This window comes from Ambystoma mexicanum, chromosome 1p (assembly GCF_040938575.1).
Source record: "Ambystoma mexicanum isolate Mex_15411 chromosome 1p, UKY_AmexF1_1, whole genome shotgun sequence".
Taxonomy (NCBI): domain Eukaryota; kingdom Metazoa; phylum Chordata; class Amphibia; order Caudata; family Ambystomatidae; genus Ambystoma; species Ambystoma mexicanum.
The window spans coordinates 792613049-792639074 of record NC_090921.1 but is presented as its reverse complement, the minus strand read 5'-3'; the positions used below and the strand labels follow the sequence as shown (position 1 = coordinate 792639074).

At 43.9% G+C, this 26026-nt stretch overlaps 1 protein-coding gene across 2 annotated transcripts in view; it reads right to left on the bottom strand.

The window, feature by feature from the left end:
• The window catches only part of ATP8B2 (ATPase phospholipid transporting 8B2), a 2597648-nt gene that overhangs the window by 2511344 nt on the left and 60278 nt on the right, over positions 1 to 26026 (bottom strand). The gene's annotated exons all lie outside the window — the stretch shown is intronic.

Sequence of the window (26026 nt, the reverse complement as noted above, 5' to 3'; positions counted from 1 at the left end):
TCATAGCCATGCCGAGATTCAAGAGGGTGAAATCAGGTGGATCAAGCTTCCCAGTAATAGCAGCTAAACTGTGGAACATTGCCTCCTAATCCAAGAAGTGACCCTTCCCCCATGGTCATTCCAAAAAAAGTCTAAAGACTAGACTTGTCAGTCTAGACTCTCAACAATGAGATAACTACTCTAAGCGAGATAGAACGCTTATTCCTAGCATCATCTACAATGCTGCCAACTTTTTGTTCACGCCATCAATGCTTTGTATACTTGATCTGTTTCACTTGCACAACTGTATTGAATATCTGTGCTGCATCTGTACCAAGTAACATATCTGCCAAAGTGTAACTGTAACCTTGTAACCACCTTCTTAAGTATCAGCGCCTAGACGCCTCTGGGCTAAGCGCGCTTTACAAATGCCAAAAAATAAATTAAATATATTTAAAAGAATATTTGGGAGAGACTATTTGGAGGATGTTCTGGTTAGAGATGCCATTCCGTCGTAATTGGATCTGTCAAACACGATAATCCCATTGCTTAAGAAAAGAGACCGAAGCAATCTATAGACCCATAGTGAAATGATGGTCACTCAATATAATAAAGGAGGTTATTGAATGGATTTATTTATTTGAGTACATGGATACGCCCACCGGCTCTCTCATAGCACAACTGACTCTTGGAGCATTCAGCTCAGCATCTTTCTACCAGCATTCAGTGTTCTATGTTCTACACTCCCTTCAGCTAAACGGAAGGTAACACATAGAACATGCAATACTAGCTTCATTTACAATGTACAATGAAATACTACACACCTCCCTTCTTCATACAAAATTACAACAATTTAAAATATACTTTATCTTGAAATAGTGAGAAATACATGAATCCATAAAACCCTACTAAAGTGGTGATTTAGTCTACACGAAATATAAAACATATTCTACATACAAATGTTTGTGCATTCAATAGGTAGCTCCGAGTTAACAAATTGATGTACATTCAATGATGGTTAACACCTTGCATATTTGTAACCATTCTTGAACAAAGTGAAATCACTAACTGTAGGAAATGTACGATTCAAAGTTATTTACCCAAGAGCACACGTCAGTAATACTTTAACTCCCATAGTCCTTCAAATATGAAAGTTTTCTGCACACCCTCGTGGTGCGGTTGACAACCTTCTGTTCCAGACATTTTCCTTTCTCAATTTTATTATTGGTGAAACTACTTTTATTTTCCTTGACTGCATTGGTATTCATGGTTGGACGTCTGGAAGTCTTGCACACCCTGCTCAAATTCCAGACTCTACCATTAGACACTTTTACAGCTTCATGAAATTTCTCTAGGACTTGTAGGTTCAGGCCACTTAATATTTTTGCCTGCTGTTAATTGTGGGAGTTTAATTCTTACCCAATCACCTACTTTCACAGCTTTTCGTGCATCAAAACATGCCTTATTGCTCATCTGTCTGTATGATATTTTCCTTTCAACATCACCAAAATCAATGTCCCTTTTGCAGGCTCTACGCAACCATGAGGGACAAACCCTGCTATTTGGTTTCCTGCCTCTCAGAATCTCAAACAGAGATACTCCTGTAGTGGTGTGTGGTGTGAACCTATGTGCAACTATGGTCTCCTCAACAGCTCTTTTCCAATCACTGTTGCTTGCCAATACAACCCTGATGCTATTTATTATCACTTTGTTAAATCTCTCAACAATCCCATTTGTTTGGGGATGATAAATTCAACTTGTTTTATGCTCAACTCCATTCTCTTTGAGAAATGTTTTAATTTCTTCTGATATTAGTTGTACCCCATTATCGGTCATAATGTTCTGTACCCATTTGATGTCCACCCATCTAGGAAATATGTCAATAAGTACTATACAAAATCTCAACGTACCCTGACTTCTCACTGGGCCAACAAAGTCTAAACGTACACGTTCCCCCAGTATGGTGGGTATGGACACGATAGTCATAGGTTGCCTTGGAATGTAGCCTTTCTGCGGAATCCCCAAAGGTACAACATTCCCTTATGAGCCTCTCTACCTCTAGGTCCATGCCAGGCACCAATAATCTTGTCTGACCAGTTGTTTGGTCTTTGTCATACCTTGGTGTCCTTCATGTGCTAATTGTAAGATTTTCTTTCTTACCCTTATCGGTGGATACAATTTGTCACTCCTCAAAAGTAAATTCTTATCAACCTTCAGTTCATCAAACACATGACCGCCAGCTTCTGGGAGTTTACCCTTCCTGATCTCGTGACCTTTTACACCTCTCACCAGGCGCTCTTTCACACTTTGTAACACTGCATCAGATGACATGGCTTGTCTCCATTCCTCTTTCGATACTACTTCCCGATTTACATTATCTCTTCATCAACACTATCAAGCACGGTTTATAGTCATAATGTCGACAACAAAAATGTCGACAGTCAAAAAGTCGAAAAAAAAATGTCGAAAAAAAAAATGTCGACTTTTTTTTCAATGCATTTTTTTTCGAAATGGGGGGGTTCCCCCCCAGCCCCCCTTTTTTTTATTTTTCCCTTTTTTTTACTCCCGAACCCCTAAAATAAATATATAATTCAAAAAAACGAAAGTCGACTTTTTTTTTCGACATTATTTTGTCGACATTATTGTCTGTCGACATTTTTTTTTCGACATTATGACTCCCCACCATCAAGCACATTGGTCAATCTTGACAGTCAGCAGATTTGTTCTTGACACCAGGGACAAATTCTACATCCCAATTATACTCTTGCAAGTTCGCCACCCATTTCTGAATTCTTGACGAAACTCTAAGCCCTTGGTAGTTAAAATTTCTTTGCATGGTTTGTGATCTGATCAGTGGTCATTCCAGTCAAACTTCACATTCTTCTTTACTAGCTTCCTCATATGGAATGTTTTGCTAGCTAAATCTGGAATGAACGTGGCATAATATTCAGCCATACCCAAGCCATACCCAAAAATGAGATTACTTTATCTTTACTAGTGGGACTGGGAAAATTGATAATCATGGTTACCAACTCTTCTTAGGGTCCGATACCTTTATCGGAAATCTTATGTCCTAAGTATTGTATATTGGACCTGTTGAAGTTACACTTGACCAGCTTCCTTAAAAATATCTAACACTTTATTAACACTCAAAAAGTGTGGCTGCGGCCTCTCGAGTGGGTACCTTCCCATAGAACAGGTCAATGGGCCGTGCTCGTTCTCGCAGAGGGGCGCCTATGGACTATTTCTGGATTTGTTAAGGGACTTGGTTTAGTCACCCTAAGTTTCCTAGGGTCATCCAGACGTGGACCCCTTGCTCACTGTGCTCAGAGAGGCACAGCTCCACCACACTGATGAGGCCCAACAAAGCTGAAACACGTGTATGGAGTTGCTGTTGGTACTCTTGTTCAGAAGAGAATTGCCATAGCATTTTGGTGCTGGACTGCCCATGTGGGTGGCAATAAGACTGATATGCAAATGGATATTTCCCATCTGTGAAAGGTACAGTGAGCTAAGTGTGGCTGCGGACTCTCGAGTGGGTACCTTCCCATTGAACAGGTCAATGGGCCGTATTCGTTCTCGCAGTGGGGCGCCTATGGACTATTTCTTTTTTCCTAACCTTTTATACTACAGGAATGGCATCACTTTTCATTCGAATCTGATGTCTAAAATTCCACTCGAAACACTGAATGTTGTTAGATTGATCCAGATGTTGCTTCTTTATCCACAGCATATACCACCACTTCCGCATTAGGATCCAGTTTTATTTTTAGTCTCCTTTGATGGGACCAGCTCAACAGTGGTTGCATTCCCTTTTTAGAAACGTAAATTTTTCCTTTTGCCATTCTGTCTTTAAATCTCATAGTGGACCAGAACCATCCTTCCAACTCAATAAGTTTACCACCATAAGCAACAGGTTTGACATCCACTTCTTTCAACATGGTACTAGTCTAAAAATGTTCTTCAAACAGGACTTTCGGCAATAAAGTGTATTTTGCTCCAAAGTCAATTACCATGCTGAGTTTTATATCACTTATTTCTATGCTCAACATGTTTTTTTTTTTTTAATATCTGCATCTTCGTCTTCAATCATATCTATTTCTGATTCCTCTATTGAAAATGTGCACTCTTCTACATCCTCACACAGTTCATCGATGCATTCTACGTTCTCCATTTATGTTCTGCAACAATTGGTAAAATGTCCTTTCTTATTGAATCTTTTGCATACTTCTCCAAGACCAGGACAATTTCCACTACTGGCTAAATGACTTGTACGATCACATCAATAACATCTTTTTTTGTCATACGCTTCTCTTTGAACCTTTTTTTTTTTTTTTTTTTTTACATTCATAGGATCTTTGACAGATTGCTTCTTCCTGGTTGTGTTCTTTTCTTGCACTACTAACACTTCTGGTATTTGGTATGTTTCTTCTTACTTGCTTTCCATTTCTGCTCTTTTTTCAAGTTCTTTCACACATTTGCTCGTATGTTCTACCTCCTGAGCGACTAAGCACTGGATGGATTTCCTTTGGACCATAACGTTTCCCTCACTTTGCCATCATTGCCTTCCAGCATAAACTGGTCTCGCAGTCGCTCATCCAAATTGTTCCCAAACTCACAGGATGTTGCTAGTTCTTGCAATACAGTGATAAATTGTTCTACTGTCTCACCAGATTCTCATTTACAAAAATGTTATCCCTCAAGAATAATACACTCCTTTCATAATGTAGATCTAGCATTTTGACACTTTTCATATTCTGAGAGACCTGCTGTCTCTTCCTCTGATAAAAGGGGAAGGTTCTCGAATTGTTCTTGCCCATAGTTCCCTAAACAATGTATGAGCAGACATTTGTTTCCTTTCATTTGCAAAATGTATGTCATGGGCTGCAAGATCATAACGCTCAAAATGTTTCTTCCATCTTTTCCAAGGCAGCGCAGGCTCTCCCTTTGTGTCCAAGAAATAGTTTGGAGGCGGCATCCCTTGCATTTCGGATCTAGCTCACATTATGATGGTTCCTTATGTGGTTAGAGTGCAAAACTCCGTTTGCCTTATTGTCGTCGTGTGTGAATATCCTGCCTTTGTATCCGTTACTTCTGTTATTCCACAATATGGTTTAATAATTTCATTAGTAACTGACCTTCCCTTTTTATTTATTTTTTCTGCAATGTACTATTTCTACACTTCAATATTAGTATGATCACTGTGCAGAACGTTGTGCATTGGAAGATTTAGCATGACATTGAATCATAACCTTGCATTGTATACATCCTGTATTTGCTTAGATCTTCAGTGGTATATTGACAACGTTGTTGTTGCAGTAGTGAAAATGTATTTTTTTGTTGTAACGTAATAACTTTATCTCTTCAATGTTGTGATATTGTATAGTGCATTGGTTGAAACGCTATTTAATTTCACATATTTCGATTCACAGTATTGCTTTTTGTTAACTCATTTCAAAAAGATTGTTGCGTGTAATATAGATCAACTGACATCTCCGTAATACTGTTGCATGTGAGCTTAACGTTCCTATGGTAACAAAATGGCAGCACGCAAAGTGGACGCACGAAGGTCCTTTATTGTCGCTTTTCCCTTGTACGCAATGTTTAGTCAGTTGCTATGGGAGTCATAAAGGCACGTCGTGTAGACGAAAAGAGGTCCTTTACTTATCTCTCTGATGCAAATGAGATTCTCTGATGGTAGCACACAGTTGGAACGCTATGGCTCGGGTGTTGCGTCTTGCTGCCACGTCAATATCCTGCTGTGATTACATAAACATGGCTGAATTAGTTTCCCATTTCTTTTTTAAAACGTAGTGTAGGGTTTGCTACATGATGGCACGCGGGACCCAAAATGTAGTGTAGGATTTTCTACAAAATGGCGCACGGGACTCTGCTTGGGCGCTGCTTGAAAGTGGTTTTACACAACAGCAAATGTAGCACACTGCACACTTCCATCTTTCGGATTCTTTCACTGGTTTCTGTGTTAGGTTTCAGCCCCGATATCATCCTCCATTCACAAGTCCTTTTCCTCGTGTTCCAGGCTCAGCTTTTACTGTTTCACGTCTTCTTGGAAACGTCCTGTAGATGCCTTCCTGGAAGTATGTGGCGGTCATTCCAATTCACTAACCTTATAATGAACGGCAATTTAGTGGGCTACCGTTCCTTTTCATATGCAGACATCCTCGTAGCCACTGAAATAATGGTCACTCAATATCATAAAGGAGGTTATTGAATGGATTTATTTGAGTACATGGATACGGCCACCGGCTCTCTCATAGCACAACAACAACTAACTCTTGGAGCATTCAGCTCAGCATCTTTCAACCAGCATTCCATGTTCTATGTTCTACACTCCCTTCAGCTAAATGGAAGGTAACACATAGAACATGCAATACTAGCTTCATTTACAATGTACAATGTACAATGGAATACTACACATAGCTATACTTGATGCTTCCAGGAAGGTTTTTGCTCTCCTTTTAGAAGAACTTGATTTCTCGGTGAATAAACTGGCCCTTATCCCCAAGTTTCAAATAGGGTTTTGTAGAAGACTGGGCACTTATTGAATGGAACCGCCTTAAATGCATTTTCAAACGACTCAAGCAAATTCCCATATAACATATTTCCATTGAAAAAAAAACTTTGTTAAAGGGACATTACAGTTACAAGTAAAGCCAGAAAACGCCAGAAATTCACCAGTTAGGGTACGCTAAGCAACCATAACTGACGCCACCACCGTACACTGCTAAGACTTACACCCAGGACATCAAAGAGGACACCACAAATGTTATTGATATCACATCTCTAGGCCAGGTATTTTTGTTCCCTGGCCATCAGAATATGAAAATTCGAGAAGGTGTTACATATCTAGATGTTAACCTTGGTGTATGTTCTTAAAGTACTTTCCTTAGGGCTTGATCTCAGCTCATGGTGCACATACATGGGGCAATAAGCAGGCCTCAAACACAATTCATTTGTATACATGAAGATGAACTTTAATGTTATTGACATTTTCTGGTGATGCAGTTTCTTTCTTCCTTACTTTAGTTTCCCTGTATGTGCCACTGATGTGTATGCATTTTGGGTCTTCATATTATACAAGTGTGTCGTAAGTCTTGAATTGTTATTATTTATTCTATGTTTAATATTATCCAAAATTCTGATAAGGTAGCATTCGTTATTTTACTATCCAAAATTACCATATTAAAAATAATGTACTTCTTTGGTGCATGCTGCAGCCATTGCCCATGTGGATGCACGATTAGGTTCCTGTATTAACAGCAACACTACAACATAATACTTTGCTTAGAGGAGTACATTATTTAATATATTAAGTAGTTCATGATCGGTCTCCCAATCACCCCTGACATCTTGTTGCCAACATTATAAACACAACCCCTTGTATGGACTTTACATCAAAATTAATTACATATGTGATGTCATCAATGACATTTGTGATATCATATTTGATGTCCTGGGTGTTAGTCTTAGCAGTGGACGGCGGTGGCACAAGTTATGGTCGCTTAGCTTACCATTACTGGCGAATTTCTTGGGGGTTTCGGTTTTACTTGTAACCATAACGTCCATTTAACAACGTTTTTTCCCTGAATTTCATAGGTTTTTATGAGTGAAAAGGTTTCCTGATGTTACATCACTGTATATAAGTTATTAATAATTACTCTTTAAAAAAACGGTAAACCTCCTTTAACAAACATTTTTTGCAACGCATACTAATGTGTGTCGTTATCAGCAGCGCATGCTTGGGATGCAAGTCATGGTTGAATTGCCTAGGGCACAGGCTCGACCATGACCCCAGCCCCACCAAACCACCCCCGTTATCCACTGCACCTACCCTGCATCCTAGTTCAGTGTCCACTATAACCTTATGTGACCAATGACCAGTGCTCATGTCTTGCAGCCATGGCCACTCTACACAATCCATGGGCTTTGGCCATTCTACGTTCCCCAATACGCAAATCATAGTAGACACTTGTCCTTGCCGAGGGCCAGGCCCACTGCCCAGGTAGCAAAGGTATATCACTATTTTTTTGCACTTACTTTTTGACACTTTAAAAAAAGTAAGATTTACATAAGCATGCTTTCAGGTCCTTGCTGAAGCTCCTCACACAGGTTTGTTGTAATCCAGTCCAGCACTTCAGGCTGAAGCCGCAAGAATAACATTTGTTCCCATTCAAACCTAGGGCTTCGACCATGCTGCACGCCCCTAAGCAAATCAGAGTACACATTTGTCCTTGCTCAGGGCCAGGCCGATTGGTCAGGCACCAAACTTACATCACAATTTTTGGTACTTCCTTTTTATTAATTATTTAATGTGCTTTAGTATACATTACACATAATTATACACAAATATAAAGTATTAACAATTCAAGTAACATTCAAATAAAATGAGAGAGGAAAGCAAGAACAAAATTAAGACCTTTATGGCATAACAAAACATGTCCCAACTCCGAATGGATAATATATATCTAAGCTAAAAGAAAATAAAAGGAAAAAGATACATCGACTTCAGTCTCACAAGTCTATCCCACAGGCATCCAAAGTCAAAAGCTCTACTTTATCTCAAGCAGCCACCATCTACATATTTTGGTTAATTGCCCTCTAAACTCTAACCCTTCTTGCAGCCAGACATTACCAAAACAGATCAGTGATTTAGACGTAACAAGAGTAGAAAATGTCTAAAAGGCTTAGGAGGGACATACCATCATGTATGGTTGAGTTTTTTTATAGGAGTACAATGGTTCAGAGACAAAAGCATAGCGTTTTAGTGAGGCCAGGTGGGAGCAGTTTAAGTACCAATCCCACAAATCAAATTTCTTAGTTAATTCTTGCTTGAATTCCAAGAAATCATCATTATCCTTAAGAGGCCCATCTAGTTGTGAAAGCAGTTTATTCACGCTCCTTATGTAGTCAGAATCTCCCATACTCTTAAGGGAATCACAACCCATGTCCCTCAAGAAATATGTGACCGGGCAGTTTTTCATCTGCACATAAAGTAGTGCATGGATTTTCAGAACCAAGACCAAGCTCTAATATATAAATACAATATATTTGGGGTGCGGGGTGCGCTAGGGCTCACTGGTTAATTTAAATGAGTATTGTATAATGCTTGAAAAGTAGGTGTTGTGCTACGGTGGAAGTAGAAAGGTGGCTTACCCCTAACCCACCTTCTAATAATGAGAAATATTGATTTTTCTCCTCTGTCGCGCCCAACACTTGACCAATCCAAGTAATGTAGTAATGAAATGTTGACAAATAAATTGCCTGTGATCAGTGCTAAATCTATTTAGTAGCATATAATTGATGCAGCATATCACTATCTCTAGAGTGCATCTCTTTTAATAACACAAATGTTCTCAAAAAGAAAAATATATGAACACAAGTTTTCAGAACGTTTATATATCACTGTTTTACACGATAACCTCTTGTCATGTATAGTAACAGGCTCAAAAGTACAATCATCAAATTCACTCGTTGGTACTGATTAGCCTTAAAATCCAATATTTTACATCAAGCTCTTATTGTTACATAGGTCCCTTATTGCTGACATGTTTTTTCGACCCATTGGTGTCGTCGTCAGGACCAATTAGAATCACAACTTTAGCTACATGCAACCTAATATTGAGACAAATTAACTGTGATGAGCCTTCATAGGGGCATCCCTGTGAGGTGAGAGGAGGGGCAAACATACCTATTTAGAATATTTAGTTATCTCCAATTACATTTGTTTTGAGAATACATCTCTCACTTTGTTTGACAAGTACAATGTTGCAAGTTTTAATGTTTTTGCCGTAATGTCCGTGAAATATGGGTGCTGTTTGTGAATCCAACTTGGCGTCCCGTTTCAAAAGTTGACCCCCCCTCACGTTTTTGATTGACCAATCACCGGACGTGTATGATGTCTGTGAATGTCATGCTTCTCTCCAATTAGGCCAGGGGTGTCTGCGGACTCCGAATCAGGAAATGAGTCCACGGACCGGACCCAGATAGCACACATTTTTTTTCCCCCTACTTTTTGCCCATCTTTTTAAAAACTACTGGATGGATTAACAAGCCTCCGCTCCTCGTGCAAGTTTGATGCAAATTCTTCCAGCGGTTTGGGCTGTAGCCACAGGCAATTTTTTTAATTGTGGCTATGAGGATTTTAAAAAAGTTGCGACCCCCTATAACTTTGCCCCCCTGGACGAAACTGCACCAAACAATTCCGAGGTGGCCATATACTGTTGCCGCCAAGTTTGGTGAGAATTCGTTAGACGGTGCCAATGTTATAAGCCGCACTCAAAGTGCTCTATGAGTTGAGCAACATACCCATAACTGCACGGCTGCTACCGCAGGCCGTGTAATATATGTGTGATACATTACTCACCGTAATTGTATTTCTGGTGCATTCATCTGCTTAGATTCACATGCTCTGCATAGATTAGCGAGCAGTATCTGGAGAAGGAGGTAGGAAGTGATATGATACAGAACAAAGATGTTTTAGGACCGATTGTCCCCACCTGTGAATCTGCTTTTGAGCGTGTGTCAATGCAATGATGTGGTGTGAATGTATGGATGGGACTCAATGTAGCAGCCTTGCAAATGGCGTCCAGAGGGACGTTTGCAATGAAAGCTAAGGTTGCTCCTGTACCTCTGGTAGAGTGAGCCCAGGTGGTGAAATGTAAGACTTTCTTCGATAGGGAATAGCAGAGCTGAATGCACTGGACTATCCATCTGGAGATGGCGTTCTTAGATATGATATGCATTACTTACCGTAAAAGCATTTCTGATGGTTGGATCTGCTTAGATTCACATGCTGTGCATATGGTCCGACATCCAGTGGTAACCACGGAGTATTGCATCTTGTCTTTCGAGAATCGAAAGGGGACGTTGACATGGGGGCGTGCCTGTAACATTATCCCTACGTGACCTGTAGTGTACCCAAGATCCCTCACGCGTCGAGGTCCCTCCGATTGTATTTTTTCTACCTAGAGGGAGCCTTATGACTATCCTGAGGGAGTACAGAAAAGAGAGAAAGTGGTAAGACGTCTATGTTCCTACCACCCGAGCGGAGAGGAAGGGTGGGCGCATGTGAATCTAACCAGATACAACCATCAGAAATGCTTTTACGGTAAGTAATGCATATCTTCTGATGTTTGTTAATCTGCTTAGAATCACATGCTGTGCATAGACTAGCGAGCAGTACTCGGAGTTGGAGGTGGGTTGTGAGAAGGAACAGTAGTGAAAAGATGTCTTAGTACTGCCTGTCCCACCAGAGAATCAGACCTAGAATGAGTGTCTAGGCAATAGTGTTTTGTAAAGGTGCGTACAGAACTCCAGGTTGCCGCTTTGCAAATGGACTCAAGGGGAACATTTGCAATGAATGCTATGGACACCCCAGTGCCTCGAGTAGAATGTGCTTTAGGCTTGAAGGGCAGCTCTCTCTTAGCAAGACTGTAGCAGAGTGTGATGCATTTGACAATCCATCTAGAGATAGTGGATTTGGAGACTGCGGAAAAACGGATTAGTCTTTCTTAGTGGTGGATTTCTTTCCATGTAGAACATGACAGCTCTGCGTACATCCAGTGTGTGCAGGGTGCCTTCTTCCAGACTTGAAGGATTTTGAAATAACATTGGTAGTTCTATCGACTGGTTCTCATGGAACTTGGAAATGAATTTAGGCGCAAACCTAGGGTGGGTGCGCAGAACCACCTTATCTTTGTTAACCGTTTCAAACGGATCTAGGATTGAGAGCTTTTGTAGTTCACTTACTCTCCTAATAGAGGTAATAGCTATTAGAAAAGCAGTCTTATAGGTGAGATCTTTAAGACTTGCTTTGTGCATGGGCTCGAAAGGAGCCCCCATAAGCCTAATCAACACCACGTTTAGGTCCCATCCGGGAGCCGGGTTAGAAATGGGAGGGTGAATTCTCTTCATTCCCTCCATGAAAGCTTTAATAACTGGTATCTTCCACCATGACACTTTCTGTTGTGACGTAGTGTAGGCTTAAAGCGCAGCTAAGTGCACTTTATTGGAGTTAAAGACCAGGCCTAAGTCAAGTAAATGAGTTAAGTATAAAATAATGTGTGGAAGAGCTTTTAATCTGGTTAATGCTCTTTGAGTTGCACCAGATGACAAACCGTTTCCATTTACTGGAATAGCAATACCTCGTGTTCGGTTTTCTTGCCTCCCTGAGAATGTCCATACATCTCTGAGGTGCCCAAATTCTAGCACCTCAGGAGCCAGGCCGCTAAGTTCAATGTCTGCAGGCATGGGTGAAGAGTCTCCCCTCGGTCTTGCTACAACATGTTGTATGGGCAAGGCAGTTTGACTGGAGGGGATAGGGACATCTCCATCAGATGAGTGAACCAGTGTTGGCAGGTCCACATGGGGGCCACCAGTATCATTGTGACTGGTTCCTGGTGCATCTTGTGCACGATCTTGTTGAGAAGGGGAGTCGGGGGGGGGGGGGGGGGGAAGCGTAGACAAATTTCCCTGACCATGTTATCCAGAGTCCGTTCCCCTTAGAGCGGTTCGGGGGTACCTGGAGGCGTAATCTTGGCATGGAGCGTTCTCCAGAGTTGCGAACAAATCGATCTCTGGGAAGCCCCATTATGCGAAAACGTTGCAGATGAGGTCTCCGTGTAATAGCCATTCGTACTCCATGGGCAGCGGAGAGTCTCTGCGGAGTACATATGCCAGAAGATTGAGGTCCCCCACGGAACATGTTGTGATAACAGGAACATGTTGCGTTTGAGAGCCCACTTCCAAATGTTCCGAGACAGTTTGGACAGCCTTGGAGAAAGAGTGCCCCCTTGTTTGTTCAGATAGTACATGGCCGTGGTGCTGTCTGTGAGGATCAGGATCGTCTTCCCCTGTAGTTGTGTGTGGAAAGCTTTAAGTGCGCTGAACACCGCCAACAGTTCCAACAGGTTTATGTGGTTGGATGCTATGTCTGATGACCAAACTCTGTGTGCTCTTTATTGAAGCAGGTGAGCTCCCCACCCTGTAAGAGACCCGTCTGTGGTTAGAGTGGCTTCCACTGCGGGGGTGGTGAAGGATTTCCCCTTCAAGAGGTTCTCCCTCGACCACCACTGCAGCAAGAGACGAGGGCCGGCGAGACAACCACTAGATCGTCCCACTGTCCGCTGGCCTGACACCACTGGCTGTTGAGCCACTCTTGCATTGGACGCATGTGCTTGTGAGGAACCAAGTAGATACATGACGCCATCATTCCTAGCAGTCGCATAGCTTTGCGTACCATCACCTCTCGACTGGCTGCATACTGAGGGATTTGAAACAACATGTTTTGAACCCTCTCGGAGTGGAAGACAAGGCTGTCCTTTGTTCGAATTAGAGCCCCTAGAACGGTTTGACCTGACTGGAGTCTAGGCTGGACTTCTTCTCGTTGATGGAGAATCCCAGACTGAATAAAAGATCCATCGTCTTTTGGGCATTTGACATACATGTTTCGTAAGAGTCCCGTTATGAGCCAGTCGTCGAGCTAAGGATAGACCGGGATGGATTGCCTGCGCAGATGTTCTGCTGCCACCGTTAGTACCTTTGTAAATGCCCTTGGTGCAGATGTACCTTGAACTGATAATGCTTGTCTTGTATCATAAATCTGAGGTATTTTCTTTGTGCTGGCAACATTGAAATATTATAGTATGCATCTCTCATTTCCAGTGTTGCCAGGTAATCCCCCTGTGATAGCAGTGGAATTACTTCCTGCAGAGTGACCATGCAGAACTTTTGTGGGGGCAGATCTAAAACCAAGCGCATGGTTAGACCCTTTTTGGGTACAAGGAAGTACACTGAATAAATACCTTCTTTTACCTGTGACAGAGGTACGATTTCTATGGCTCCTTTCTCTTGTAGTGTCTCGACTTCCTGAAGAAGTATGCGAAGATGGTCATTCTTGCTCGTGGAGGTCTGAATGTTGGGGACCAGTTGAACTCTATACAGTACCCATGGGCCTTGGTCTTTAGCACCCACTGGTCTGTAGTTATCCCCTCCCATGCCTGAAGGAACAATGTTAGCCGGCCCCCGACCGGGGAGGCATGTGAGGGGACCGGAATGTTCGGGTCATTTTGAACCCGAGACCGGGGAGCATCTACGGGTAGAGTTCCGGCCCCTTCCTTTCCCACAACGTTGACCCCTTTGGGTATAACGGGGTGGTGTATCCGCTATTTCCCTGTGGAGAGTTTCAATTGTTTCCCGAGGAATATTGTTGAGGGAACCGTTGGCCACGAAAAAGCCGTTTGGACCCAGATCCTCATCTTGTAGAGGGTCTTTGTGTAATTTGATCCAGTGCTTTCAGGGTGTCATGCTCCTTTTTTGCAGTCTCGAGGGCCTCATCGACCGCTTTTCCCAAACAGGTTGGAATCTTCCACAGGTTTATTTATCAGTGACGCTTGCGTCTCTGGCTTGAATCTAGAGTTCCATAGCCATGCATGTCTCTTCAGGAGTGTGCCCTGAGTCAGGGATCGACCAGCCGTTTCGGAAGAATCCAAAGTGTTCTTAAGTATGCTTTGGTTCACTCGTCTGCCCTCAGTGACAGTGGTGAGGAGACAAGTACGTAGAGGTTCGCAAACCTCCTGTATGCCTTCCTGTAGTAAGGCCCACTGGGCATCGGCGTAGCTGTATTTGTATTTTGTATTTGTAATGCGCCGACAGACCGCAGGCATCAGGGCGCAGAGAGACAAAGCCAAAAAGGAACGGGTAGACACTCAGATGGAGGGTGGGAGGCAGTTAATTACTTGAACAAGTGTGTCTTCAAGTTTTTCCTAAAGATTTTGTGATTGGGTTCTACTCGCATCGTCACTGGGAGGTTGTTCCATTGCCGGGCTGCCTAAACCGGGAAAGATTTGCTAGCACCCTGGGCTCGGATTGCCGATGGTACCAGTAACTTGCCTGATGCTTGGGATCTCAGGACCCTGTTGGGGATGTAGCGAATGAACTTGGATCTGAGGTACAACGATACTGCTCCGTAGAGACATCTATGCACCAGCATCATGGATTTAAAGAGGATTCTCTCCTCGACCCTGAGCCAATGAACAGCTCTTCTGCTCTCCGTGACATGGTCTCTTCTGTTAATCCTTTTTAAGGCCCGGACCGCATTATTTTCCATTATCTGGCATTTGATACATTTTTTACATGCTCCCAGCAATAATGAGTAGCGTAATCAAGCCTGGCTAGTCGGCGGCTTCTACTTGAGAATGTCCTCCACGAAGTCCGCTTTGGGGACAGCTTCATCTGTAGCAATCTTAAAGTGATCAGCTGGTTTACGCAACATTACGTTGAAAGTCAATTGATCATCCACTGGCGAGGGTTGTTGCCTAGTGGGGGGTCGACTGGGGAGAATCCAGAGACAGGGCATCAGGATCCTGATGATCTGGAGATTGCCAAAGTTGAGGGTCACCCACATCTGTGTTCTCCTCCCAGCCCTCTATGGGATCATGCATGTCCTCAGGTTTATGAAAACCTCATCCGGAGTGTCTGCAGGAATGTCTTCTTCAGTTAAGTCATAGTTGTAAATATCCTCTTCTAAAGAGGGGTCAAAAAGCCTTGGAAATGTTGCATTGGGGTCCACAGGGCTCTCATCCCTTGGCCTCCTTGGTGTGGGTTGTTCTGAACGGGAAACAAACGTGTCCAAACTTTCCATGCAGTTCTCAAATTTCTCTCTAGTCCAAACCGAATACCTAGAATGGTCTAGAGGTGGAAAAGGGTCCTGAATATGTTCATCTGTCGAAAAACGTCGAGATTTTAGTTTCAACGTCGAAGACAACCCTTCTTCACCCTCAGAGAACTCCTCCTGAGGGACCGACAGAGGTGTAACGTCTATGCCTGTTTTGACCTATGGGTTGGTTCCGGTACCTCCCTTTGGCCATCTTTGGACCTCTGTGGATCCTTGGCCTTTTCCGTAGACATCGGAGTATCCCTGGACTGCCGTTTCTGAGAATCGGCGGAAACAATCCTTGCTAAGCTGTTGGCGATGTCCTCGCAGTGGGGAGGCGTGTAGCTTCAGCCTGCGATTGCGAGGGAGCCTTTTTCGGCAGAGCCAGGGCCTTGTCTTCGACGGCAGCCTTTTTCGGTGGTGCCGTTTTCGGCAGAACCGGAATCCTATCGTCACCGGATGCCTTCTTACGATTCGTCTCGACGGAACCTGGTACATTAGGGGTAGCGCCCATTGTTTTATCGATGGCCCAGTCGCTAGGCGCATATGCGGCTGCGGGGAGGGCTGCCGTCCTGACGGTCGGCGGGTGCCGCTGGAAGTTCCGGTGCACCCGTTGGTGCCGAAGTCTTCTTCGACCTGGCCGAAGATTGACTTGGGATTGTGTGTTTTGTGCGGTGTACACTTTGTCGCCGGGGTGTGAATTACCCATAGCAGTGCCTAAGCCGTGCCTAGCGGGGCCAGGGACAAACTATGAGGAACGCGAGCGTTCCATCGAAAAGTCAACAACCTCCGGTTCGGAGGTCCGATAGTCACTCTCGCTGTTGTCACATTCGGTAGCTGCGGCAGCGGGAGAAAATTCGGCCTTCAACATACTGTAGGCCGCCCACTGTTTTATTCTACGCTCCTTTAATGTCTTAGGACGGAGGAGCTTACAAGCCGTGCATCCTTCTTCCTTGTGATCAAGTAGCAAGCACCGGTTACACTGTCTGTGCTTATCTTTCCAAGGGAATTTGCTCTTACAAATAGGGAAAAACCTAAATGAGTCCTCTCCATAGCCGAGGATGGGTAGAGTGATTAAGGCCAAAAGGGAAAGAGGAAGGAAAGGGAAAGGCATTCTCAGTTTGTATAGAAATGTCCACCCTGACCCCACTCTCCCTACGGTATAGGCCGGTGGAATGCCAGGCCACGTGGTCGGCAGCACCGACTGGATCACCGTCCGTCGAATTCTGAAGGTCTTCGGCAGAGGTCTGGAACAGCCTTCGAAATAAGGGACGGATAGGGTGATCTGATTATTTTATATAACTATTCGACCAAAGGTCGAGGGGACAATAAGCAATGTCTTTGACGAGCTCTGCATCAAGGCGACCAGTATGCTGGGCGGAAGAAAACAACCTGAGGGACCTCGAAACGTGAGGGATCTTGGGTACACTACACGTCACATAGGGACGGTGTTACAGGCACGCCCATGTCGACGTCCCCTTTCGATTCTTGAAAGACAAGATGCAATACTCTGGGGTTACCGCTGGGTGTCGGACCATATGCACAGCATGCGATTCTAAGCAGATTAACAAACGTCAGAAGTGATCGTTTCCAAAGCACTTACAAGAGAAGGCAAAGAGTTTGTCTGTTTCCCTTCGAGGTTTAGTTTTGTTCACATAGTAGAAGAGTGCCCTCCATACATCAACTGTATGGAGGGTTATTTCTGCTGAGTTAGATGGATTTTGAAAAAAGGTAGAGAGTTATATGGATTAACATGGAACTTTGAAATTAACCTAGGATGTGTTCCGAGGACAACACTGTCTTTGTGCATTATGAAGAAAGGGTCTTGTACGGACAAAACCTGTAGCTCACCGACTTATCTTATAGAGGTGATAGCTACTGGTAATGCAGTCTTGTAAGTCAGATGTTTTAGGCTGGCCTTGGGCATAGGCTCAAAGGGTGGACCCATGAGCTTTGAGAGCACCACATTGAGATTCCCAACCCGGGGAAGGGTTGGAAATTGGGTGCTATAGTCTCTTTACCCCTTCCATGAATGCCTTAAAATGACAGAACTTTCCACCAGGACACCTTGATCTGTGAAGTGGGCTAAGCCGACAGGGCCACCAAATGCGCTTTGAAGGAATTAAATACTAGGCCGGAGTCTAGTAGATAAAGCATGTAGTGTAGAATGTTAGCTGGGGAACATTCTGTTGAGTTTAGTGAGACATGCAACATCTCACAAATCTATTCCACTTACTCAAATAGCAGTGTCTGGTGTGTTTTCGTGCCTCTTTTAGGATATCCATACATCCTTGAGGAAGATTCAAGTGGCCAAATTCTATGACTTCAGGAGCCAAGCTGCCAAGTTCATAGATGGAGGGCAAGGGTGGAGGGATGCTCCATTGTGTTGTGTTAGCATGTTGTACGGGCACAGGAGCTTAATTGGGTCGCACATCGCCATTTTGAGCAGATTTGGAAACCAATGTTGTCTTGCCCACATAGGAGCAACCAGGATTAGAGTTACTGGTATTTTGCTCAGGAGTGGTGTCAGGGGGGCAGTGGGAAAGTGCAAGCAAATTTCCCCTTGGATCCTGGTTGGGGAAACCTGGACACGAAGACTGGGTCTTGTGCGTTTAGGTTTGTGGCGAACAAGTCTAACGGGGGGGGAGGGGGAGTGACCCCATTGTGAGAATATTCTGTCTAGGATATCCGTCGAGTTGCTACTAGTGTTGTTTGGGTAGAGGGTATCTGCTCAGAGTGTCTGCCAGAGAATTGAGTTCCCCTGGAACATGTTGAGATGTTAGGAGAATCTTCTGCTTCAGTGCCCACTTACATATATTTTGGGATAGCTTGGACAGACTTTGAGAGTGTGCCTCATTACATGTTTAGGTAGAACATGGCAGTGGTGCTGTCTGTAAGGACCTGCACTGTTTGACCTGAAAGATGTTGCTGAAAGGCTTGAAGAGCCTTGAGTACTGCCAATAGTTCCAGGAAGTCGATCGGTCTTTGGGTTGTAGCACGTGTCCACTGGACATGGGCTGTGTGTGGTGGAGGAAGTGAACCCCCATCTGGCGAGTGAGGCATCCGTTAGGATTGCTTGTGCTGGTGGAACGCAGAAGGGTTTTCTTTTTAACAGTTTGCCTCTGGACCACCAGTGAAGAGCCTGTACCAGGGTTAGCGAAACAACCACTAGATCGTCCCATTGACTGCTTGCCTGAGACCATTATTTTGCTAACCATTCCTGCATTGGGCGCAGATGCGCGTGTGGAAACAAGTGAATGCATGAGGCCATCACCCTGAGCAAGCTCATTGCTTTGCGTACCGCTATCTGCCGACCGATCTTTTAGAGAGGTACTTGCAACATCTTGTTTTGTACTCGCTCGTTTGAGGGGAAGACAGCTCCCGCTTGGTCTTTAGAATAGCTGCGAGAAATAGTTTTATTTGGCTGGGGACTAGGCTGGATTTCTTTTAGAGAAGCCCATATTGAAAAGAAGGTCCATCGTCTTTTGAGTATTTTGTTTGAAAATTTGGATTCCCCAGTAATTAGCCAGTCGTCCAGATAAGGGTATACTGGGATGGACTTTCTGTGCAGGTGTGCTGCCACTACTGCAAGTACCTTTGTGAATACTCTTGGTGCTGAGGCGATGCCGAATGGGGAGTAACTTGAACTGGTAGTGAACTCCCGCTATCTTGAAACACATTTTCTGTGCGCAGGGAGCATTGAAATGTGAAAGTATGCATCTTTCAAATCCAATGTTGACATGTAGTCCCCCCGTTTTAGGAGTGGGATTACCTCTTGGGAGCGTGGTCATGCAAAACTTTTGAGGGTTGACATATTTGTTTGCAGGGCGCAGATCTAGTACTGGGTGCATGGAAAGGTATTTCTTTGGCACAAAGAAGTATGTTGAATAAATACCCTGTTTTACCTGGTTTTCTGGGACGATCTCTAAGGCATCCTTCTCCAGCAGTGCCTTTACTTCTTCCAACAGTATGCGTTTTTCTTCTGCTGAGATTTTACTCTGTCTTGGCGGGTGGTAGGGTGGTTTTCGTAACAACTTGATACAATAGCCGCTTGTCACAGTGGACGGCACCCACTTGTCCGATGTTATTCCGTCCCATGCATGGATGAAGTGTGAAATTCGGCCTCCTACTGGAGTGGCATTGGAGGGGACCTGAAGCGGTGCGTCATTGTTGGGAGGGGTGGAGCCTCTCCCGGGTGAGGTTATACCCCTTTTATTTCCTATTTGAAAATTGTCAGAGGAACTTTGTCCTTGTGATTGGCCCCAAGATGAGGACTGTCCACTCAAGAGTATAGCACGAGGAACGTCTGACCACTCCACCCCACCATCCACCCCACCATCCCCCCCTCCTCACCCCCTCCACCCCAGGTAGTGCTGTGTGAAGTGGGCATGGAACCAAAAGTCATTTTATGATAAGGGGTGCCCCAGGAGTTCGGTCTAGCGCTTAGACAGTCTCCCTGAGTGTTCGCACCCCTTGACATAATTGACAAAATACAGCCAGGAAAATGTTGTGAAGTTCTTTTGGACTTCGAGACAGAAGCATTACTCAGAAATATGAAACTGACACTGGAAGGTAGTAAGTTAATACATTTAATATCACATCTATTTCCTACAAGCTTATTTCTCATTGCACCGGCTATGAAAGCAGCAATTATAACATAACATGTTGCCATACATATGCAGTGCGCTATTGTATAAGCTAAGAGCATGATTTACATTTAATAAAGAACATGTCAAAGTAATCATTTTAGGATACCAGCATGAGTAACATAGAATTTATGTTACGTTGGTCTATACTAAGCTATGGTAGGGAGTGGTGTAACATACCAAACGCCTACAGTCTCAAAATGCATACAGTTTGACTTCCACATTTAAACTCATGCGTTGGGGCTCGTTGTGCTGCATACAAATTGACCACGGCGTCCTGCCAATCAGGTCTGTTTGCACCTCTGCTATGGGACCTGCGATGGATGTACCTTCCCAGCCCCCCATGGTTCGAGTTCTCCTGCTGCACTGTGTTTTGTTCCCATCCTGCCTGTGCTATTTATCTCATCTTAAGACGGGTTTTGGTCTGCCTATCATGTGTGCGTCATTTCCGCCAGCTGGAAAGTTAAACTCTAGAGCTTAAAACTGTTCCTGTGTTTTGCGTCGCTTTGAACACATGATATACCTATGTGCAACTCAAGAGACAGGTGCTGTCTTTGACCATTGGTGGTTTCCCTTAGAGTGACTGGACTCCTGCTTGGGGAAAGAGTAAAGCATGTCATTTGCTCCTAGACAACTTCAAACTCCATTATAGTAACTGAGATTTTGAAGAGGTAAAGAGCAACACTTGCTTTCACACACTTCTTAACTGTATGCATGCATTGGGTGTCTATTGGTGCATCCTGTCTTATCAGATCTAACTGGTGTAAAGAAAAAAAGAAAGGAATCTCTCAAACTCGCCATTTGCCGTTTGAGACAGGAAGCTGCCCTTTTGTGGTTAAGGTTTCTTCTGCTGGAAAGAGGAAGCTACCATATCCTGTTCATCGCCTTTTGTTAAAGCCAAGCAACAGGCTGTGTGTGCGTTTTGCTAAACCGACGTGCGTTATTCATTCAAGGCACTATATTCTCTACAGCAAGTGTGTATATCCATCTCTTGACGCTAGCCGTTGCCTTATGTGGAACCGCGTACATTGTATTCAACGCACATTAGTTGTCTCTTGCTGTTGCCATTACCTGCGCCATCAGTGAAGTCGTCTGATCTGTAACTGTCTTAGCTCATTTGTCCGTTATCCATAATTCATACCATAGCCCCCTGAAGGCAGTTTAACATAGATCAACGATTTGTAGCTCTGTGAAATCATTAATACTCCTACTGCAAGCTATAATTACATAAAGATTGCCTATATTGGTGGCAAAAACGGAAACATGTATCCATTCATTTATTAGCATATAGCTGCTGCATGCAATAATTTACATGAGTTGCTTGATAAATTGCTGAGCGCCTAGAAGCATGTCATGTGTGCTATACACAAAAAACAAATCAGCGGCTGCATCATATTTCACATAGTTATCACTAAGTGACAACATCAGCATGAATGAGTACATGTATCTAACATTGAGGTATTCAGCAGGAGTCCATTATATTGCAACTGTTACCTAGCTGGGAATGCATGAATGAATGCATGTATTCAATGTGAGGTATTTAGGTTAACTGAAAAATCATTACTGGCGATAGCTTCAAAATACTTCAAAAGATCATTTTAGAATCCATTAGTAATTAGCAATCAACATAGCTTGGCCCCTGGCTTCTTGACCCAATGCACTGTGGACTGTGATTCGGAGCACATTTTCACATGCATAAACAATCAATAGTTTGAATCGGTGTCCTTGAAAATAAACCAATATGTGAGTTTCTTTGTTACTCACAGAGATTAGCACAGGAAGGTCATCCAATTTGTTGGTTTGCTTTGCACTCAAACTTGCATCTCGAGGTAGAATGTGATACATCTTCAGTTCTTTGACTCCTGACTGAAAAGCTTGTCTGGGCGAAACGTGTAGAATTTCAGGTATTCTGAACTCTGGATTAGTAGCAAGTCTCTTTCTGAGTTGTGTCAAGAAGCACTGAGGAGAGGAAAACAGGATGCTCATGTCGTCACTGTGTACTGTTTTGGGCATCATTTCCTTGTGCCATATATTCCTGGAACCAGAGAAATCCATCACTTGCGTCGCCTGCTTCCCCAGGTGCCTGGTGGTCAGGGTTTGCGAGTGTGCATCGATCATCTTGCGGCTGACTTGTGTCTGGCTGTGAGACAGAGGGTCCAGGTGCTTCCTTGGCTGTGCCGTTGGGGGCACTGGATGCATTTGGCAATAGTCGCTTTTGTCGTTTTCTGAGCAGTTTCTCTTGCTCTGGCCTGCTTCCATTACAAGGTGTGGTTTCAAGGGGGGGGGGATTTCAATGAACTCACAGTAGAACACTTGAGGGAAGTACCTTTGGATTCTGCAAATGTCTCTATGCATAGATAATGTTCTGGAGAGTCTGTTGCGCCACGGCGCAAGTCTGGATGGTGAGGCTGTGACTCCTACCTTCTTTGCAAGAAGTGATTCTTCGTCTCAAACTCTGCCTCTAGCAATGGCTGACACCATATATTTCTTCCCGATTAATGACAAAATGAAATTTTTTGAAATTACGAACACTGTTTGAATCCAAGACGTCTGCAAAGCTCTGCTTTGTAGCGGAAACGGGTTGCTTCAAGGCCCTTCTTTTTGCGACTTGTCATGATTCAGTGTCTACAACAAAATATGAGACAAAGTCCAGGTATTACCAACAGCCAGTCGTACCAAGCACTTAACTAAGTCAATGTTCTAATGACTGTGTCCAAGGCAATTAACCCTTTATGTAGGGCACTTGTGGCCGCTGTTGTCACCAGAGTAAGCAAGGCATAAAATAAGCGGTATTGCATCGCAATTTGCAAAACAATACTGCTGGTTGTTTAATTGAAAAATCATGTCGCACTAACTGAGATAGGATTTCAATTCCACAGATTAAATAAAATAAAGTGTGTGCCTTTAAACTCTGCCTGTGTGCACAGCGTGCAGACGAAGCAGAAGGACCCGGGCTGGGCTAAATACATTGTAACAATGTTATGAGCCCAGCCCGGGTGCGGCGTGATCACGTTGAGAGACGTCAACAGGATCTCCGAGCCCCACTCCCACATTCGACTTGAGCTTCTTTCAAGTTAAGGTGGAGTGCTGGGGTGGGAGAGCCCTTCTACAGGCAAATGTGTTACCAGCATGCACCCATAAGGTGCGACATTCTAATGACAAGCGTCGCTTTAATCACGAGAATGAAAGAATATTTAAGGCCTTCTGAAAGCAGGCTGTCTTATTACTGTGGTCGCTGGGTGTTAACAAGTGGCTGCCAATAATATTTCTCCCGCTCGTTGGGCGGGAGAAATATTATTGCCAGCCACTTTCGAACACCCAGTGCCTGCAGTTATAACACAGCCTGCTTGCAGAAGTTCAAAAGGGTTTCTGCAAGCAGGCTGTGTTATTACTGCGGGTGCTGGGTGTTAGCAAGTCGCTGCCAACACCTAGGCCCCGCAGTAATAACACAGGCTACTGCTTGCAGAAGCGCTTTTAAGAGGGCTTCTGCAAGCAGCGAACAGGCCCAGCTGTATATGTGTGGCCCCTGACCAGGGTCGGACTGGATCATCACTTTGTTTCGGGCACCAATGAAAAAATAAAGTGTCCCAGCGTTGCTAATGGCTATGTATTGCTTTTGTAACACTGTTTGAATGAGAAAGGGAGAGTTGTTTTGATCAATTGTAATGCAAATTGTGCATTTGAAAGAATATGTATTTGGCAACACTGGTCAAAACGACTAGCCGCAGAGTGAATTAACTCATCATACTGGCCAAATAGGTGGCCCACTTTGACCACAAAAATTGGACCACACCAGCATTTTGTGTTTTTAGTTTGGCCATGGGCCTATTGCCCTATTAGGCCAGTCCGAGCCCGCCTGCTGAGAGTGAAAACAGCGGACAGGGTCACATTTTTTTTTAAATCACATATCCAGGCATCCGTCAGTCTTAAACCCAAAAATTGCATTCAAAACATAAAACCATGTAGGTGCAGCGTTGATATAGTTTGAGGAATACACCGGTCTTCGAGCTGCACAGATTTTGGATGCAAAGGAAGAGGACGCAGCTCTTGCACTCCTCCATACAGATACTAAGCGCCTGCTCGGTTCTGCATAGCGGTTTCATTGTTTTCCCTATAAGCAGTCCTTCACCCCTCAGATTTTACTGCCAAGCCACCCGTGTTAGAGAAGCTCTCTCCCCAAGTGTGGGGAAACCACATAGGGCTATTCAACACAGGGTGATAGTATCCATATCCTTGTCCTTCAGCAAAGGAGAGGAATTGGCGAAAACAAGCCCAATGTCTTTTTTTTTATTACTTTTTTGGAAACTTTATTTACAAAACTATAAAAATCACATACATTACAATACACTCCTTAAGACATTTAAAGTACTTGAAACCATCAAAACACATTTTATTTAAAAACAACTAATTACATTGAAGCATATAACCACACATAGCCCCCAGCCTAATTCACCACATCCCCAGTCACCTCCCCCCAGCCCCTATTTACACAAGTACAACACCAAGTCTAGTATAGTTGAAGAAATTTACCCCAAATTTTCTCAAATAAAACCAATTTCCCTTCCCTTCTGTGAAGTGTCCTCTCCATAGCCGCCAAGTCATGCATTTCAGTCAACCACGTCTCAATATTCAGAGTCAATACCGACTTCCAGTTCCGCAAAACAATTTTCTTACCGATCATTGCCCCTCGGAACAACCACTTCTTCTGATTCTGAGTAAGATCCTCCAGAGACTCATCACCCCCCAATATCACCATTTTGAAATCCAAAGCAGGTAAACCCTCAATCACCACATCGCACAACCGACCAACCTCACCCAAGAACAATCTCACCAACCTGCAGTCCCACAGCATGTGCTCCAACGTACCTGCCACATGAATACACCTCCAACAATCCGAGCTCTCCGACATCCCCCTACTCACCATTCTCTCCGGTGTCCAAAAAACCCGATTAAGAATCTTTATCTGTCTCGACCTCTCCGTGAGCCCCAAAGAACATAACTTAACATTTTCACACATCCTGTGCCACGAATCCTCAGAAATATCCGAACCAATTCTCCTACCCCACTCCTCTCTCAGCAAGTCATTACCATTGTAGTGCGACACAATCTCTTTATAGACTCGACTGGCCAGGCCACCTTCCCTCCCAATCGGTTTCCTAGTATTGGACAAGACAAGCCCAATGTCAATAAAACGGAAGAATGCAGTCAGTCTTACCACACACAATTGGGGCAGTAAACATGTCAGGTCAGGTCAGGTCAGGATTACCATAGCCAAGACTCAATACTCCATGGAGTACACTTTGCATGGAGTTTAGCTGCTGAATTTGTCACGAGGCAGGCAGCGGCCAGAGCCAGCGGGGACGTTTTACACTAACTGGCCATAACTTTAATGCAAGCACTGCAAAGCTCATATTAAAAGCACTAGAAGGGAAATTGAGACTTTTCTTGCTGTGTGCAGATTGGAAACATGGGGGCAGTTGCTGGGCCCCCAGAGGCTCTAGGCCTCTTCTTTGTAAGGGTCGAAAGGCCCCGATGCTGTACCTGAATGCGGGGATGGGCGTTATCAATTGGCTTGGTGTGAGAAATATTATTTCCAGCCACTTTCTAACACACAAGCCCGGCAGTAATAACAAGCCTGCTGCTTGCAGAAGGCCTTTCAAAAGTGTTTCTACAAGCAGGCTGTTATGTGCAAACAGGCCCGGCTGAAGGTGTGTCCCCGGCCCTCCCT